Here is a 14,769-nt window from a genome sequence, read left to right on the forward strand (position 1 = left end):
AATTTTAAGTTGATAGAGTGTACTGAACAATTGACCATTTCAAGCATGTTCTGAATCGCAGAAATAAGAATAGTAGAGGAAAGCAACCTGCTCCACTTTGTTGCTAATAGCGTGTTGTCTTCAGTGACATACTGGCATAGACAAATAATCTTAAAATGTAATCTTAAGTTGACAGAGTGTACTGAACAGTCGACAATTTCAAGCATGTTCTGAATCTCAGAAATGAGAATAGCAGAGGAAAGCAACTGTCTCCACTTTGTTGCTAATAGCGTGTTGTCATCATGACATACTGGCATGAATCTTGATAGACCATACTTATCGAAGGCTTCCTAGCTGACTTGTGTAGATGTAGGTGCTGATTCAAATCTATGTCGGAAAGCACTCCGACCGTGCCGGATCTGGGGTGTTTTCCAATCGATCCGGACTCCTGCAGTCCGACCGAGCGAGTACAATGAGGCCGTATGCTGTCCGGCACGGTTCAGTCGGACTCCCATAGAAGTCAATGGGAGCCGGTCGTACGACGCGTACATGGGCTCCCATTGATTGAATGGGTACGTTGTGGACAAGTGCACCCCCTACAGTGGGTACGTGTTAGTGCCATCCGCACAGTATATGCCTGTGTTGGGGAGACCCTTGGGTCTCCCCCTGGGTCCGAGTCGTAAGGCTGCAGGTGACGGGGGTCCGACGCGGACGCCCGAAGTCCGACTCCGGGAGCTATTGCGAGCCAGACGCTCCGACTCAATCCTGTTGTCTGAATCGAGCATCATACTAGCTCGGTCGTGAAACATCTCCATTGCACGCCACAGTTTGCTTGTGACTGAGTCGTAAAGAGGGGTTCGGACCCGGAAACGATTCGGACGGAGATTTTAGCTAGTTTGCATCGTACATCAACGTCCGGACCCGTGTACGACTCGGACGGAAAATCAGCCTCCGAATCAGATCTGCTAATGCTGAACCTGATTCGGTGCCCTTCTGACTGAGATCGGAATCGGACCCATAGTGCTAACTTCATTCCTTCAAGATCAATCTCATATTTGCAGCCTTATTAAAAATAAGCCCTAACTTGTAAGTACTTAAAATGAAATGATTAGGGAGATCAAAAGATGCCTGTAGCCCAATAAATAAACAAAATCCATTTAGATTGTACACCTGCCCAATAGTCTGAACCCTGTATTGTGCCCAAGCCTTGTCAATTGAATCATGAAAAACTAGTGGAAAGGCCAGATTATCCCAAAGTGGTGTATCTTTGTTGAACATTGCTATAGAATACTTAATACTGATTTCCTGCCATATGCGTATGATGTCCCTAACAACCTCGAATCACACCCATTTGTAGTAATTGGGAACGCCCAGCCTATAAAAAAAAGCCTAAACTCAGCCCCCAGCGCTAACTGATAACCAAAAGCTGATGTTCCTGGGTTTGCTGGAATCAGCAAACTACAAAAGTGGTCTTTAAAGGCTGCTCAAAAATATAATTTAAAAATGGGATGCTGTAGCCCCCATGCTTATATGGGAGTTTCATAAGGCGAATATCACATCTCGCCCGCCATACCTCCAAATAAAATTACAAATAGCGCCTTCCAGACATCTAAAAAGTGTATCAGGGCCCAGCAATGGGATTTTTCTATGTTCCTCTTAATAATGTTACAGTGACCAATGATACTAATCAGGGAGTTTCTTCCAAAGCATAAATTTGAAGATGATTGACATTAATAAGGGTTCATAATTCAAGTTAAAAATGTCATCAACTTGACCACACAGTTTAATACCGAGATATATAGCTGTTATAATTACCCCTGGAGTTGGTGAATCTGGTTTATAATTCAAGAGCACCTGCGTTTTAAGTACATTAAGCTTGTACCTAGAGAATGTTCCAGAATTAGCAGCTTCATTTACAACCTGACCCAATCAATCAATCAATCAAACAAATTTGTAAAGCGCGCTACCCACCCACTGGGGTCTCAAGGCGCTGGGGGGGGAGTCGTTACTGCTCGAATAGCCAGGTCTTGAGTTGTTTCCTGAAGGAGAGATGGTCCTGGGTCAGCCGTAGGTGGGTGGGGAGGGAGTTCCATGTCTTGGCCGCCAGGTAGGAGAAGGATCTTCCTCCGGCTGTGGATTTGCGAATTTGTGGGACGGTGGCGAGGGCGAGGCTGGCGGATTGGAGCTGGCGGGTGGGTGTGTAGAATGTGAGGCGGCTGTTGAGGTATTTGGGGCCCATGTTGTGGAGGGCCTTGTGTGCGTGGGTGAGGAGTCTGAACGTGATCCTCTTGCTGACGGGGAGCCAGTGCAGGTCTTTCAGATGGGCAGAGATGTGGGTGTGACGGGGGATGTCCAGGATGAGTTGTGCCGAGGCGTTCTGTATGCGCTGGAGTCTGTTCTGGAGTTTGGCTGTGGTTCCAACGTAGAGGGTGTTTCCGTAGTCCAGACGGTTGGCGACGAGGGCCTGGGTGACTGTCTTCCTGGTTATGGTGGGGATCCACCAGAAGATCCTTCGGAGCATGCGCAGGGTGTTGAAGCAGGATGACGAGACGGCGTTGACTTGCTTGGCCATCGTGAGGGAGGAGTCCAGGATGAAGCCCAGGTTGCGTGCATGGTCCGTTGGCTTGGGTGCGGTGCCCAGGGCAGGGGGCCACCAGGAGTCGTCCCAGGCAGAGGGGGGTGGTCCCAGGATGAGGAGTTCCGTCTTGTCTGAGTTCAGTTTCAGATGGCTGAGCTTCATCCATTCCGCAACGTCTCTCATTCCTTCCTGGAGGCTGGCTCTGGCGGTGGCGGGGTCGTTGGTGAGGGAGAGGATCAGCTGGGTGTCGTCGGCGTAGGAGATGATGTTAATGTTGTGTTGGCGTGCGATGGCTGCGAGGGGGCTCATGTAGAAGTTGAAGAGGGTGGGGCTAAGCGAGGATCCTTGAGGAACGCCGCAGATGACTTCGGTAGCCGGGGTTTGGAATGGTGGGAGGCACACTCTCTGGCTTCTTCCGGCGAGGAACGAGATGATCCAATCCAAGGCCGTTCCTTGGATTCTGGTGTTGCTGAGGCGCTGTATCAGGGTGCGGTGGCATACAGTGTCGAAGGCTGCTGAGAGGTCCAGGAGGATGAGGGCAGCTGTTTCCCCATTGTCGAGCAGGGACCTGATGTCGTCGGTCGCTGCGATGAGGGCGGTCTCGGTGCTGTGGTTTGCTCGGAAGCCGGACTGCGAGGGGTCGAGGGATCCGTTTGTCTCAAGGAAGACGGAGAGTTATTTGTTGACGGTCTTCTCGATGACTTTGGCAGGAAAAGGGAGGAGCGAGATGGGGCGTAAATTCTTGAAGTCTGTGGGGTCCGCGGTGGGTTTCTTCAGGAGGGCGCTGAGCTCAGCATGTTTCCAGCTCTCCGGGAAGGTGGCGGATGCGAAGGAGCTGTTGATGATGTCCCGGAGTTGGGGTGCGATGATGGAGTCGGCTTTGTTAAAGATGTGGTGTGGGCATGGGTCGGTAGGGGAGCCGGAGTGGATGGTGTTCATCGTTCGGGTGGTGTCTTCGATGCTGACCGAGGTCCAGGTGCAGAGGGTGGTGGTTGGGTGCGCTGGTTTGGTGGTTGGGTGCGTGGTCTGTGCACCGAAGCTGTTGTATATGTCGGCGATCTTGCAGTGAAAGAACGAGGTGAGTGAGTCGCAGAGGTCTTGCGAGGGTGTGATGTCGTTGTTGCAGGCGCTAGGGTTGGAGAGCTCTTTAACGATGCTGAAGAGTTCCTTGCTGTTGTGGGTGTTGTTGTCCAGTCGTTCTTTGAATGTAGCCCTTTTGGCGGTGGGGATCAGCTGGTGGTGTTTGCGGGTGGCGTTCTTGAGGGCTGTCATGTTTTCTGTTGTCTGGTCGTGGCGCCAGGCTTTCTCGAGGGTGCGGCAGGTTTTCTTGGAGTTTTTGAGGTCGTTGGTGAACCATGAGGCTTTCTTGCTGCCGGGTCTGCTGGGTGGTTTCTTCAGTGGTGCGAGGTCTTCGGTGCAGTTGGTGAGCCACTCTGTGAGGTTGCGGGCTGCTTCGTTGGGTCCGTAGTGTTGGTGGGGGGTTCTGGCTGAGGGAGGTGGTGAGCTGTTCGCAGTGATCTTGCTCCAGCTTCTGCGGGGAACCTGTTGTGGGTGGTGGTGGTGGGTCGTGGTTCTCCTGAAGTTGAAGTTGACGCAGCTGTGATCTGTCCAGTGTAGTCCGGTGGAGTGGCTGAAGGAGATGTGCTTGCTGGAGGAGAAGATGGGGTCAAGAGTGTGGCCGGCGTAGTGGGTGGGGGTGTTCACCAGTTGCCGGAGTCCGAGGTTGGCGAGGTTGTCCAGCAGGGTGGTGGTGTTGCTGTCCTTGTTGTCCTCCAGGTGGAAGTTGAGGTCCCCTAGGAGGATGTAGTCTGGGGAGGTAAGGGCGTGCGGGCTGACGAAGTCTGCGATGGCTTCGCTGAATTGTGTGCGTGGTCCCGGGGGTCTGTAGACGAGAGTGCCTCTGAGGGTAGTCCTGGGGTCGGTGTGTATCTGTAAGTGAAGGTGTTCGGCGGCGGTGAGGGTGTCGTCGGAGTTGGTCGTGACTCGGATGGTGTTTCTGTGGACAATGGCGACGCCCCCTCCGGTTTGGTTGATGCGGTCCTTCCGGGTGATCTTGTAGCCGTCCGGGATGGCTATGGCGATGTCGGGGGCTGAGGAGGCATTCATCCAGGTTTCTGTGAGGAAGGCGACGTCTGGTGCTGTTGTGTCCAGGAGGTTCCAGAGTTCGACGGCGTGCCTCTGGACAGAGCGGGTGTTGAGCAGGATGCACTTGAGCTGATTGTTGCTGGTGCTAGGCTTGGCGGGTGCCGGGCCGGGTCGGAGGCAGGTGAATTTGTAGTCTTGGCAGGTGAAGGGTCCGTGGGTGCGTTTCGGGGTGGCTCGGTAGCAGGCGGGGTTCCGGACGGCGTTGAGTGCGTGGAGGGTGGTGGCGTCGTAGGTCAGTCGGGTGCGCTGGCAACGTCGAGGGCCAGGGGTCCTGGCGCTGGGCGTGGTCGAGGCGCGGACGGGCATAGATGGGCTTGCCTTTGGCGCGCCTTCGGCGCACAATCGGCGCGCCCTCTGCGCATGTTCGCTGCGCGTATGCGCGGTCCCCGACATAAATGGTGAAGTGGGAGGGAGGAGCAGCTGGAAGGCGGGAGCGTGGTGGCGAATATGAAGGGTGCTGGGTACAGAAAAGAAAAGGGAGCGGGCCGCAGGGGAGCAGCGGCGGGGGAGCGGGGAGCGGGGGGGTGCACAGAGCGGGAAGACGGTCGCGCAGGGTGGTGAGGAAAATACAAGAACACCAGGTCAAAACAGTCACAGGGCACAAAGCACAATACAATAAAAACAAATTCATGGCAATATACTCAGCAGACAGAGCGGGACGACGGTCGCGCAGGGCGGCGAGGAAAATACAGGAACACCAGGTCAAAACAGTCACAGGGCACAAAGGACAATACAATAAAAACAAATTCAAGGCACTACACTCAGCAGCAGGGCGGACTCAGGGCAGCAGTGGGAACAACTCGGGCACACTCACTGGGGGGGCCGTGCGGTGCGTGGAGCGACCGGCCCTGTGAACAGTGCAGGTCGCCAGTGCAATTAAAAGACTTAGCAACATTATCAGCATATGCAGTTAATTTGAGTTTGTGACCACCGAATGTCAAGGGCCGAAGACCCACAATCATATGCAATGATTGTAGGTATGGCTCAATATACAGAGCGAATAAGAGGGTGGAAAGCGGACATCCCTGTAAGGTACCGCAAAAGATCTGAAATGACGAGAAGCACGTCCAAACATATGCAAACTTGGCACATGGGGTCTTATATAATGACTGTACCAAATTAATAAATCTATCTCCAGTGCCAAAAGCTCCCAGCGTAGCCCACATACAGTCCCAGATCACACGGTCAAAAGCCTTCTCGGCATCTATCAATAATATGCCTATTCTGATATTAGATTTTTCTGCAACATCGAATGCTGCGATTACAGTGTTTGTATGACTAATAGTGTCTCTGCCTGACACACACTTGTGCTACTGTTGAGAGACTAACGCTGGGAGAAAAGGAGCAAGTTGAGTAGCAAAAAGTTTGGAAAATAGCTTTGTGTCTGTATTAATCAAAGAGATGGGTCGATAAGAACCCATTACCACTGATTACCATACTGCCCTAATGCAAACAGTGAAAAATGAGCTCATGTACAAAAGCAATCATAAATAGAGTGCAGTTGAGCCCTCATACCCATGATCAATGGTGCCACTGCACCTGGTGTACAATTGAAAGCTATGCTCTCAACCTGTTAACTCACTTTTAATCAAGAGCTTGCTTCTTATATAACTTTTATTCAATTTGACTTTTCAGATACCTGTCCCTGTGTACATTACCCCACTTGTATATTTTCAGCTTTTTATTGTTTCCCTCTATGTTTACTTTGTACTTGTATCTGGAATGCTCTTCAATTTATTCATGGGACAACGTACACCCTGCCATACACTATAAGCAGCTTGAAAATCACTGGGTTCTTTGACCATACATTTTAATATATCCAAAAGCCTAGTTCCTTTATAAGATCATGGAACTCTGAGGTGACTTGCAATATCCTTATAGTGAACAGAAGGGGTTACTATATTCCTTATAATACATGGTCACACTATAACCCTACCCAAAAACCACTCATATGCTTAGTGTTGTGCTCTTTCACCTGAAAGAGATGGAGTTTTTGTAAAAAATAAATACAATTTCAATCTCCTGGGCAAAATTAACCACACCAAAAAGCAGTTAAATATATGTTGCAGAAAGATGTTGGAATTAGTTTGGTCCAAGACAGATTTTTAAGAAAACGCTGTAGCTCAGAAATCCAGCAACATGCAGATACATTCTATCTCTCCTCTAATTGCCTACTCTGTGGGAAAAATAAGAAAGAAAGAAAAGCCACATTTCGTTTATTAGATGCACCTTTTGTTATGCTCTGTAACCTACCTTCCAACTGACTGCTGGATCAGATAGCAGGCATTGTGACATTAGAATTCAGCTGTAAGCAATGATTATATTTGAGCTGCTAGATCATTTCTTAATTACAGGCGACTAAGGAGGTCAGAAGTCACCTGTAATAAGGAAGTCAGCGAGGGGCATTTACACAGAGATTGCAGGCTAACATATATGCATATATGCTTGTTACTATTTATCTTTAACGTTGTCTTTTAATCGTAAAGAGTTCTAATGTCCTTGTAGATGTTCTTACTATACAAAACTCTAAAAACAGGAATGCGAAAACGAAAAGGATGGAAAAGATGAGTTATCCTAGTACGGACCTGATCAGAACAGCACTGCAAGGGTAATATTTTCTGAAGCCCGGCCTTTTCTTGAACAGTGTCTCTGGTGTATTGGGCGCAAACACTCTTTCTCAATATCAGGCTTGTCTGTCTCCTTTTCCATCTGTTTGTTTTCTTATGCAAACACACTTATCATAAATTCCCAGCCATTTTTGATGAAACATACTCTCTAGTAAGAAAGCAATATGAGCCGCCAGAGTGCTTCTCAAAAATGGAATGCAAGGAGTTTCGAGCGCCATTATTGCTGGGATTCAGATCTCGTCCAAAAAGGTAAAAGCGTCTGAGATATGAAATATGGAAATAATTGCAAAGGCCTACTTTAGCCCAAAAAAGATAGCTCCCTATACAGCTAACTACTTTTTGGAAGACAGCGACTTGTCACTCCAAGGGGGAAAGGGATGCTCTCGAATTTTGCGATTTCCTTAAACATTGTGCATGGAAATCTGTAATAAGATTTATTTCAATAATTACAGAACCCACATATCACAAATACAATTACTATAACCCGAGAATTCGGACCAATTTTAGAATAAATGGTATTTTCCTTGCTCACTGGTCGCTGCATGATGGTTTTCACAAGTGCCATACACAATCCAAAAATTATTGAATAAAAAAGATTCGTTTCATGTCTGTGCTGTATGCAACAACTACACATTTGCGTTTCATGTGCAAGAATCTGCAATACCCAGAATGAATGTTTGCCTATCGCATACAAATGGAACAGAACAACGCAAAGCAAAATTAAATAGAATTCGTGCACTGCTTTATTTAGTCTGACTGTGTGAAAGTGCTTAACGCTAAACAACTCTAAAGGAACCAGAGGAGGGAACCAAAAAACGAAATCATTATCAGAAAATAAGATCATTGATTTCAATCAGAAATCCGAGTAGGTTGCTCTGTTTTCTCAGATGTACAAATTGCTAAGTTAAAAGCAGCAGGTGGAAAAGAAGGGCGTGGATAAAACGGGGATGATCGGCAAGACACATCTTGTCTCCACTTTGGACAGCCGTGGGCCTCTGCTGCGGCTCCCTGGCTGCCGGGGCAGGTCACCTGCTGTAATTACCCTGATACATACATAGGGCCCCACCAAGGGACGGGGATGACCCCAAAAAATTGAGGAACCACCCATGGCAGCCATGCTTGGAGACTCGTCGCCCTGGCTGGGCCGCCATCTTGGTCACAGATTCACTGCCCCGAAGCTGGTGAGAAGAGTCAGGAGGCATAGCGGACTCACCTTCCGGGGCCATCCAGCAGCGGGGGCTGGTGTGTGGTCTGTGCCTGCCCTGGAGGGCCCATGACCATCCGCCTTGACCTCGGCAGGTGATCGTGGTGAACGCCAGTACCGCAGGGCCACGGGTTATAGCGAGGATGGACCAGGCCCTCCTTCCCCACTTTTTTGACACCACCATCAGCTGTGTGTACCAAGGCTTGAAACCAGCGGGGGAATACTGGAGCTGGGTCCTGTGGGGGGCCCCATGACTGAAAGACCCTGATTTCACTGGGTGGCGGCCCTGAGGAGTAGAGGGAGCTGGGCCTGTAGTGCCACTACGGGCATGTCTGGGCACTGGTCCTTCAGCATTGGACTTTGAAGGGCCTTGTCAGATTGCTGTGTGCACCAGGCGACGAACATGGAGGAGCTCTGAGAAGATTGGATGCGGCACCCGGTGGCTCTCTTGCAAGCTTGCCTCCTGCGGGGCAGATGCCATCTGTCTGGCTGTGGGATTAAACCCGAGGAGAGAGATGCATCTCCAGGGGCCTGATATAAGCATCATTTGGGGCTTCGGGAACCAGACCGTGCATCTGCTAGCCTGATGAGCTGCCTGTTGATGATGCAATTGGGGTGACTCTCTGCCACCTGCCTTGGATACCCATTGCTCTTTGCTTGCTGATCTATCTGCATGGAGCCTACATGAGCTGGGCCTCCATTCTCCCCTTGTTGCACCAGATTTGCTCCCCTCCATTTGAGGCCCAGGGCCTGGAAACTGTACACGGCTCTGCCTGCACCTAGCATGTAACACCTGTGAAGATGTGGGGTAGGGACACTGCGCAGGCTCTGCCCAGGGCTTCATGCATCTGCATGACTACAATATTACAGCATGCCGCAACTCAACCCTACAAAAAAATCCTTCCTTCACTATGGAGCGAATCCCTTGCAGCTGGCGTGGCCTGTTGATAACATCCCGTTGGCTGCACATGGAGGCTTGCCGCTGGTGCCTGTAGTCCACGACTATATAGATCACTTCCTCAAGCAGATCCGATCTGAAATTGGATCACTCAGGGCAGACTTGATGTCTTGCATTAAGGATATCCACCAAGATTTCTCTCAAATTGGAGGGGGTCTGGATGACTTAGTGTGAGCAGTTGATGCCTGTGCTGAAGATCAGGAGATGCTCTGGTGCAGAGTGCCAGCCCTTGGGGACCAACAGGTGGAACTTGCAGGCCAAGCAGGCAGATCTTGAAAAAAGATGACACTGGAACTATATTTGTTTCTGAGGTGAGCCCAGGGGAGCAGAGGGGACAACATCATGGCTTTCACCGCCAAGCTTCTACAGATGATCCAGGGGGATGAGAATGGTTCACCACTAGCCCTTGATAGGGCACATTGGGTGACCCCGGTGACCAGTTGCCCTAGCTCAGCTCCGGGCATCCTGACGCGGGTTCAATTTTTCACCAAAAAGAAATCCATATTGCTGGCCTCCAGGGGTAAAGGAGTTCTAAGGGCATACTATTCAGCATTTCCAAAGTCCATACCTGGTCACTCTGCACCCGAGGAATGACTTTAATCTGATTAAAGACAGACTGAGGGGGCCGGACATTCACTATCAATGGGGGCACCCCTTCTCTCTCCAGTTCCCTTGGGGGGAAATGGCATCCCTTGTGCTCCTTGATAGAAATGAAGCAGTTGCTGGGGATCATGCATGAGGTTTTTTCCCATCCCACGCAACAGCTTGAGATGTCCTGTACCCTGTCTGAAGCACTGAAATGACAAGCAGAAAAAGGAGACTGAATCGCAGGAGTCAAAATGGGAAATTACCTACAAAGCAGGGGGGACACCTCTTCGTCCAACTCCACAGCTGGCCTCTTGTGACTTAGCAAAGATAATGCACTCCGGGGGAGGACTGACCATCCCTGACCTGCTATGGGCCTTGCGGACCTTGGGGCCCTGCATTCTGGATGCGCTGAAACAGGGGGGTCTTGAATCCCTGCTCGACTTCTAAACATGTTGATACACAGTGCAGTCTTTTCAGCCAGCCATCCCACTCCACACCCCAGTAGAGCAATACCTCTGATAGGATCTTTATGCCTGTACACTGATCTCTGCGGCATATGGAAGATTTTGCTGGGGCCTGTTGCCCTGCTAATATTTGTTTTTACTGTTTAGTTTTCCTTTTCAGGTCATAACATAACATACCATGTGTATTTGTAAAGCGCACATTCACCCAGAGGTCTCTTGACGCTGAATAACTGATGTTCATTGTTACCCAACTCAATGGTTCTAATTTTATTGACCTCAGATGGATGAAAGGCTGAGTGGACCCGCCGGGATTTGAACCTGTGACCATGAGGTCGAACACAGGCCCCTGCAATGGACGCATTAGTCCACTGAGCCACCAGACCCGGTCAAACACCTTTTGGGGGGACCACACCCAAGGCCTCATGATTATGCTCCATACACTGCCCCATCAGGCCACCCAGCATGCTACTTGTCTGATTTCTACATCACTATTCCTTCATGGGCCCACCACCCTCTTAAATCTCTGCCCCCGGGACTAATCACATCTACACCCAGGACTTTTTGATCCTCTCTTGGCGTGAGGCAACTTTAGGCATTGACAGTGCCATGGTTCCCTTTGCTACATGGGGTTGACACCACATACTAAGATACTCTCTTTCAATGTCTAAGGTTTGAAATTACCTATCAAATGCAAACAAGTGTGGCAATACCGCGTACAGCACGTCCCAGATGGCATTCAGGAGACTCATCACAGGGTGCAAATTTCCATTGTATGGGACATTAAAAATATCCGCATTGCTATTGGAAGCAAGCTCCTAATAAAACACTCGGGGTGGGCATCTTACGCATGGCAGGCTATTGCTCTAGTATTCTGAAGGCATTTAAGGATAATGTAGGCCCTTTCTTAAAACTCCAGATTTTGAGGAGTAAGCACCCCCTCACGCTGCTCAATATTTATGCTCCTAATCAGGTGCAGGTTCCTTACATCTGGGGTGTTCTGCAGGACCAACCGTCAGGCGTAGAGTGTGACATTATAGTGGGTGGTGATCTTAACCTGGAATGGAATTCGGAATTAGACAGAAGCAAAGCAACATACCAGGGAATGGGGGTGATGTCTGCTCAACTTAAATGTGACATCTCTGACCTGGGGTTGGTGGCCGAAGGCGATATAGACACCCAGACTTACATGAAAACCCATTTCTACTGCCATGTGCATGTCTCATACTAATGCATTAATTAAATCTTTCTCACTCACTCCCTACTTAGGGACTTAGACACTGAAGCCATCTTGGACATCTCCATCTCTGACCATGACCATGTAGAGCTGGTGTGGACCAGTAACACGCACTCCCGCAGGTGACTACTGTGCTGGCGCCATCCTCAACCCCTCCTTAGAGACCCAGTAGATGTAGCAGAAATCCACATGAGCATTGCAGATTATTTTGACCTCAATGCTCTTCCAGACACCTCTCCACATATGCTTTGGGACAGGTTCAAGACAATTATCTGGGGGGGGTGATAACCACTATTGCCATTGCCCGAGCAGGAGAGTCCAGGCTAGTTGAGAGGGGCTTGACAGCTGAGATCAAGACCTCAGAGTGGCTTGACCATATGACCCCCACTTGATTGAACAAATGCCAGATGTTGATCTTTTGCAGCCAGTTGAGGGAGCATAGGAACAAAAAAGCTGAGTGCTCTCTCCTAGCCCTGAAGAAAAAGTATTATGAGGGGGACAGAAAATAGGGTCGCTGCTCACTTGTAAAATCTGCCAGTGCTAAGCTAGGTCACACATAGCTAAAATCTGGACCTGGGCTACAAATTGGGCAACTGCTGAACTTCACAAGCAATAAGCATTCCATGACTATTATCAGGCGTTCTATACAAAAGAAGACACCCCTCATGACTTGATGCATGTTTACAGGCCTGTTTCTGATCCCATCGATCCTCAGCAAGTGGAACTCCTTGACGCCTCCATTACCCTTGAGGAGTTACACCGGGCAGTTCGGGAACTGCCACTTGGAAAGGCGCCAGACCCTGATTGGCTCCCCGACCCCTTCTACAGGCTGTTTCTTCCCAGCTCGCAGGACCGACTGTTGATGCTCTTTAAATCCTCCACCCATGACACAGGCCTCACACCCACCATGAAAGCGGGTGACATTTCAAGCATAGAAAAGACCCCACACACTGCCCCTCCTATTGCCCCATTGCCCTCCTTAACACTGATACCAAGATGTTTACAAAGATCTTGACTACTAGGTTGGAACGATTTCTCCCTAACCTTATCGATCCTGACCAGATGGGATTCATCCACAATCGGGTGTGGACAACAAAGGCCAGGTGGCCCACCTCGTTAAGAAATCCCACCGCCATAACATTCCAGCATGGCTTCTCTAGCTTAATGAGGAGAAGCTGTTCGACAGAGTAAGCTGGGCCTTCTCTCGAGCCGTCCTGGGCAAGATTGGGATAGGCATGATTGCCTAGATCATGGTTTTCTATGTGACTCTGACAGCTTCTATCTGTGTTGTCAACCCTCCTCTTCATCTTGGTGGTCGAGCCTTTAGCCATCGCTGTCAGCAAACCACAGAGATAGTTGGAATTCCTTTTGATGCCCGAGCCCACTAGATAAGCCTCTTTGCGGATGACCTCTTGCTCACCCTCACTCAACCAACTACCTCCCTACTGGGGTTGTTGAATGCCTCTCTGCCTTTAAAGTAGTCTCAGGGTGTAAAGTCAACAAGACTAATTCCTTTGCACTTAACATCATCATTCTTTGGCAGGCCCTTCCTGCACTACAGGAGTAGGTGTTGTTTCCTCGTATGATTAAATACTTGGGTTTTAACCTGATCCCTACCCTTGCCACTGGGACACAGGTCAACTGGCCAACTCTCCAGCGGTTTATTTTGGAAGAATTTCCGAGTTGGAAAGCCCTGTAATCTTTTCTGAGCCTCATCAACATCATAAAAAAGAACGTTCTTCCCCAGGAACTCTACTTTTCCGAACCCTACCTACCTTTATCCCCCGGGACAACATCTTGAAATTGCAATACGACATACGTGCTGTTATCTGGGGGATTAAATGACCTACAATGCCTCACTCTTTACTTATGTTGCTCAGGGACAGGGGAGGCTTGGCATGTCCTAATGTTTCTAATATTACTGGATATCTCATTTACACTACATCTCTAAATGGATAGTTTGGAAGAGTGACAAACACATGTTTGATATTGACTGAGCGGTAGCCTGTTTCCCCCTCTGGGACTTGGCTTAGCTCCCTAAACTTTCCCAACCACAACGTGCCTATATAGCCACCTCCACCCAAATGGTACTTGAGATATGGGACAAAATACAGTTTGGGAGGGGTCTCACTACCTTCCCTTCCCCATATACTCCAATGCTTGCAACCAAGAGTTCACCCCAGCACAGGATCTGTACTCATTTCCTAGTTTGGAGGTCGGGTAATGTGGGACACTGGAGGACCTCTCATGGGAGCCTCCATTAAGCACTTAGAACAATGCAAGATGGACAATAGCCTCCTTGAATCAACATGTATTCAGTACTATCAACTGCCTCATTGGGCATTATACCCTCCCACTCTTCAAGGGGCCACACAAGACTATACTCCTTTCCAAAAGCTCATCAGGTCCTATAATAGCTCTAGAGACCTGATCTCTAACACATAGGGCTTGATTCCGATCCGGTAAAATTCCAGTCCGTACGATTCGCATCCGGAGCCGTTTCCGTACGACTCGTACACACACCGTATGACTCAACGAGTACGATCCGGACCGGGGTATCAGGACGCGATTCGTACGGTCCACGTCAGGTAAGGGCGATTCGTACGGAAAAGTGCACATTCACATACACACCGTACGGTGCGTACCCCTCCATGATCGCAGGGGTAGGCACCGTACCCCTGCGATCATGTGGGGTACGCACCGTACACCCAGCGTACATTTGGTATGGTGCGTACACCCCAAGATCGCGGGGTACGGTGCGTACACCCCGTGATCACAGGGGTACGCACCGTACCCCTGTGATCATGGGGGGTACACACAGTACCCGGGGGGGGGCGTTCCGTACCTGTTTCGGTGCGAACTCTGCTTTTACAGCTGTTTTCAGCTCCCGTAGAAAAAGGGTCGTACGGTGCGTACCCAACACGAATTGTACTTGCCGGGTCGGAAAAAGCAGCCGCGAACCGTACAGATGTCGCGTACAGCGGGTTCCGAG

This window comes from Lissotriton helveticus, chromosome 3_1 (assembly GCF_964261635.1).
Source record: "Lissotriton helveticus chromosome 3_1, aLisHel1.1, whole genome shotgun sequence".
Taxonomy (NCBI): domain Eukaryota; kingdom Metazoa; phylum Chordata; class Amphibia; order Caudata; family Salamandridae; genus Lissotriton; species Lissotriton helveticus.